A 5,198-nucleotide genomic window follows, 5' to 3' on the forward strand; every position below is an offset into this window, starting at 1 on the left:
CCTGCCTTCCTCCCTTCCTGCCTTCCTTCCTCCCTTCCTGCCTTCCTCCCTCCCTTCCTGCCTTCCTCCCTTCCTGCCTTCCTCCCTTCCTGCCTTCCTCCCTTCCTGCCTGCCTGCCTTCCTCCTCCCTTCCTGCCTTCCTCCCTTCCTGCCTTCCTCCCTTCCTGCCTTCCTCCCTTCCTGCCTGCCTGCCTTCCTTCCTCCCTTCCTGCCTTCCTTCCACCCTTCCTGCCTTCCTCCCTCCCTTCCTGCCTTCCTCCCTTCCTGCCTTCCTCCCTTCCTGCCTGCCTGCCTTCCTCCCTCCCTTCCTGCCTTCCTCCCTTCCTGCCCTCCTTCCTCCCTTCCTGCCTTCCTTCCTCCCTTCCTGCCTTCCTTCCTCCCTTCTGGCCTTCCTCCCTTCCTGCCTGCCTGCCTTCCTCCCTTCCTGCCTTCCTTCCTCCCTTCCTGCCTTCCTCCCTCCCTTCCTGCCTTCCTCCCTTCCTGCCTTCCTCCCTTCCTGCCTTCCTCCCTTCCTGCCTGCCTGCCTTCCTCCTCCCTTCCTGCCTTCCTCCCTTCCTGCCTTCCTCCCTTCCTGCCTTCCTCCCTTCCTGCCTGCCTGCCTTCCTTCTTCCCTTCCTGCCTTCCTTCCACCCTTCCTGCCTTCCTCCCTCCCTTCCTGCCTTCCTCCCTTCCTGCCTTCCTCCCTTCCTGCCTTCCTCCCTTCCTGCCTGCCTGCCTTCCTCCCTCCCTTCCTGCCTTCCTCCCTTCCTGCCCTCCTTCCTCCCTTCCTGCCTTCCTTCCTCCCTTCCTGCCTTCCTTCCTCCCTTCTGGCCTTCCTCCCTTCCTGCCTGCCTGCCTTCCTCCCTTCCTGCCTTCCTTCCTCCCTTCCTGCCTTCCTCCCTCCCTTCCTGCCTTCCTCCCTTCCTGCCTTCCTCCCTTCCTGCCTTCCTCCCTTCCTGCCTGCCTGCCTTCCTTCCTCCCTTCCTGCCTTCCTTCCACCCTTCCTGCCTTCCTCCCTTCCTGCCTTCCTCCCTACCTCCCTTCCTGCCTTCCTTCCTCCCTTCCTGCCTTCCTTCCTCCCTTCCTGCCTTCCTCCCTTCCTGCCTGCCTGCCTTCCTTCCTCCCTTCCTGCCTTCCTTCCTCCCTTCCTGCCTTCCTTCCTCCCTTCCTGCCTTCCTCCCTTCCTGCCTTTCTCCCTTCCTGCCTGCCTGCCTTCCTTCCTCCCTTCCTGCCTTCCTTCCTCCCTTCCGGCCTTCCTCCCTTCCTGCCTGCCTGCCTTCCTTCCTCCTCCCTGCCTGCCTTCCTCCCTCCCTTCCTGCCTTCCTCCCTCCCTTCCTGCCTTCCTCCCTTCCTGCCTGCCTCCCTTCCTGCCTGCCTGCCTTCCTTCCTCCCTTCCTGCCTTGCTTCCTCCCTTCCTGCCTTCCTCCCTTCCTGCCTGCCTTCCTTCCTCACTTCCTGCCTTCCTTCCTCCCTTCCTGCCTTCCTCCCTTCCTGCCTGCCTGCCTTCCTCCCTTCCTGCCTTCCTTCCTGCCTTCCTTCCTCCCTTCCTGCCTCCCTTCCTCCCTTCCTGCCTTCCTTCCTGCCTTCCTTCCTGCCTTCCTTCCTCCCTTCCTGCCTTCCTTCCTCCCTTCCTGCCTTCCTTCCTCCTTTCCTGCCTTCCTTCCTCCCTTCCTGCCTTCCTCCCTTCCTGCCTGCCTGCCTTCCTCCCTTCCTGCCTTCCTTCCTCCCTTCCTCCCTTCCTGCCTTGCTCCCTTCCTGCCTGCCTGCCTTCCTCCCTTCCTGCCTTCCTTCCTCCCTTCCTGCCTTCCTGCCTCCCTTCCTGCCTCCCTTCCTCCTTTCCTGCCTCCCTTCCTCCTTTCCTGCCTTCCTTCCTCCCTTCCTGCCTTCCTCCCTTCCTGCCTGCCTGCCTTCCTCCCTTCCTGCCTTCCTTCCTCCCTTCCTGCCTTCCTCCCTTCCTGCCTGCCTGCCTTCCTCCCTTCCTGCCTTCCTTCCTCCCTTCCTGCCTTCCTTCCTCCCTTTCTGCCTTCCTTCCTCCTTTCCTGCCTTCCTTCCTCCCTTCCTCCCTTCCTGCCTGCCTTCCTTCCTCCCTTCCTGCCTTCCTCCCTTCCTGCCTGCCTTCCTTCCTCCTTTCCTGCCTTCCTTCTTCCCGTCCTGCCTTCCTTCCTCCCTTCCTGCCTTCCTTCCTGCCTTCCTTCCTCCCTTCCTTCCTCCCTTCCTCCCTTCCTGCCTTGCTCCCTTCCTGCCTTCCTCCCTTCCTGCCTTCCTTCCTCCCTTCCTGCCTTCCTTCCTCCCTTGCTGCCTTCCTTCCTCCCTTCCTGCCTCCCTTCCTCCTTTCCTGCCTTCCTTCCTCCCTTCCTGCCTTCCTCCCTTCCTCCCTTCCTGCCTGCCTGCCTTCCTCCCTTCCTGCCTTCTTTCCTCCCTTCCTGCCTTCCTTCCTCCCTTCCTGCCTTCCTCCCTTCCTGCCTGCCTGCCTTCCTCCCTTCCTGCCTTCCTTCCTCCCTTCCTGCCTTCCTTCCTCCCTTCCTGCCTTCCTCCCTTCCTCCCTTCCTGCCTTCCTCCCTTCCTGCCTGCCTGCCTTCCTCCCTTCCTGCCTTCCTTCCTCCCTTCCTGCCTTCCTCCCTTCCTGCCTGCCTGCCTTCCTCCCTTCCTGCCTTCCTTCCTCCCTTCCTGCCTTCCTCCCTTCCTCCCTTCCTGCCTTCCTCCCTTCCTGCCTGCCTGCCTTCCTCCCTTCCTGCCTTCCTTCCTGCCTTCCTCTCTTCCTGCCTGGCTTCCTTCCTGCCTTCCTCCCTTCCTGCCTGCCTTCCTTCCTCCCTTCCTGCGTTCCTCCCTTCCTGCCTGCCTGCCTTCCTCCCTTCCTGCCTTCCTTCCTCCCTTCCTGCCTTCCCTCCTCCCTTCCTGCCTTCCCTCCTCCCTTCCTGCCTTCCTTCCTGCCTTCCTTCCTCCCTTCCTGCCTTCCTTCATCCCTTCCTGCCTTCCTCCCTTCCTGCCTGCCTGCCTTCCTCCCTTCCTGCCTTCCTTCCTCCCTTCCTGCCTTCCTCCCTTCCTGCCTGCCTGCCTTCCTCCCTTCCTGCCTTCCTTCCTCCCTTCCTGCCTTCCTTCCTCCCTTCCTGCCTTCCTCCCTTCCTCCCTTCCTGCCTTCCTCCCTTCCTGCCTTCCTCCCTTCCTGCCTTCCTTCCTCCCTTCCTGCCTTCCTCCCTTCCTGCCTGCCTGCCTTCCTCCCTTCCTGCCTTCCTTCCTCCCTTCCTGCCTTCCTCCCTTCCTGCCTGCCTTCCTTCCTGCCTTCCTCCCTTCCTGCCTGCCTTCCTCCCTTCCTGCCTTCCTTCCTCCCTTCCTGCCTTCCTCCCTTCCTGCCTGCCTGCCTTCCTCCCTTCCTGCCTTCCTTCCTCCCTTCCTGCCTTCCTTCCTCCCTTTCTGCCTTCCTTCCTCCTTTCCTGCCTTCCTTCCTCCCTTCCTCCCTTCCTGCCTGCCTTCCTTCCTCCCTTCCTGCCTTCCTCCCTTCCTGCCTGCCTTCCTTCCTCCTTTCCTGCCTTCCTTCTTCCCGTCCTGCCTTCCTTCCTCCCTTCCTGCCTTCCTTCCTGCCTTCCTTCCTCCCTTCCTTCCTCCCTTCCTCCCTTCCTGCCTTGCTCCCTTCCTGCCTTCCTCCCTTCCTGCCTTCCTTCCTCCCTTCCTGCCTTCCTTCCTCCCTTGCTGCCTTCCTTCCTCCCTTCCTGCCTCCCTTCCTCCTTTCCTGCCTTCCTTCCTCCCTTCCTGCCTTCCTCCCTTCCTCCCTTCCTGCCTGCCTGCCTTCCTCCCTTCCTGCCTTCTTTCCTCCCTTCCTGCCTTCCTTCCTCCCTTCCTGCCTTCCTCCCTTCCTGCCTGCCTGCCTTCCTCCCTTCCTGCCTTCCTTCCTCCCTTCCTGCCTTCCTTCCTCCCTTCCTGCCTTCCTCCCTTCCTCCCTTCCTGCCTTCCTCCCTTCCTGCCTGCCTGCCTTCCTCCCTTCCTGCCTTCCTTCCTCCCTTCCTGCCTTCCTCCCTTCCTGCCTGCCTGCCTTCCTCCCTTCCTGCCTTCCTTCCTCCCTTCCTGCCTTCCTCCCTTCCTGCCTTCCTCCCTTCCTGCCTTCCTTCCTGCCTTCCTCTCTTCCTGCCTGCCTTCCTTCCTGCCTTCCTCCCTTCCTGCCTGCCTTCCTTCCTCCCTTCCTGCGTTCCTCCCTTCCTGCCTGCCTGCCTTCCTCCCTTCCTGCCTTCCTTCCTCCCTTCCTGCCTTCCCTCCTCCCTTCCTGCCTTCCCTCCTCCCTTCCTGCCTTCCTGCCTGCCTTCCTTCCTCCCTTCCTGCCTTCCTTCCTCCCTTCCTGCCTTCCTCCCTTCCTGCCTGCCTGCCTTCCTCCCTTCCTGCCTTCCTTCCTCCCTTCCTGCCTTCCTCCCTTCCTGCCTGCCTGCCTTCCTCCCTTCCTGCCTTCCTTCCTCCCTTCCTGCCTTCCTTCCTCCCTTCCTGCCTTCCTCCCTTCCTCCCTTCCTGCCTTCCTCCCTTCCTGCCTGCCTGCCTTCCTCCCTTCCTGCCTTCCTTCCTCCCTTCCTGCCTTCCTCCCTTCCTGCCTGCCTGCCTTCCTCCCTTCCTGCCTTCCTTCCTCCCTTCCTGCCTTCCTCCCTTCCTCCCTTCCTGCCTTCCTCCCTTCCTGCCTGCCTGCCTTCCTCCCTTCCTGCCTTCCTTCCTGCCTTCCTCTCTTCCTGCCTGCCTTCCTTCCTGCCTTCCTCCCTTCCTGCCTGCCTTCCTTCCTCCCTTCCTGCCTTCCTCCCTTCCTGCCTGCCTGCCTTCCTCCCTTCCTGCCTTCCTTCCTCCCTTCCTGCCTTCCCTCCTCCCTTCCTGCCTTCCCTCCTCCCTTCCTGCATTCCTGCCTGCCTTCCTTCCTCCCTTCCTGCCTTCCTTCCTCCCTTCCTGCCTTCCTCCCTTCCTGCCTGCCTGCCTTCCTCCCTTCCTGCCTTCCTTCCTCCCTTCCTGCCTTCCTCCCTTCCTGCCTGCCTTCCTTCCTGCCTTCCTCCCTTCCTGCCTGCCTTCCTCCCTTCCTGCCTTCCTTCCTCCCTTCCTGCCTTCCTCCCTTCCTGCCTGCCTGCCTTCCTCCCTTCCTGCCTTCCTTCCTCCCTTCCTGCCTTCCTCCCTTCCTGCCTGCCTGCCTTCCTTCCTCCCTTCCTGCCTTCCTTCCTCCCTTCCTGCCTTCCTTCCTCCCTTCCTGCCTTCTTTCCTCC

The sequence above is a fragment of the Lynx rufus genome, unplaced genomic scaffold (assembly GCF_022079265.1).
Source record: "Lynx rufus isolate CCGP_SWC_20201006 ecotype Redwood Valley unplaced genomic scaffold, mLynRuf1.p SCAF_50, whole genome shotgun sequence".
Lineage (NCBI taxonomy): Eukaryota > Metazoa > Chordata > Mammalia > Carnivora > Felidae > Lynx > Lynx rufus.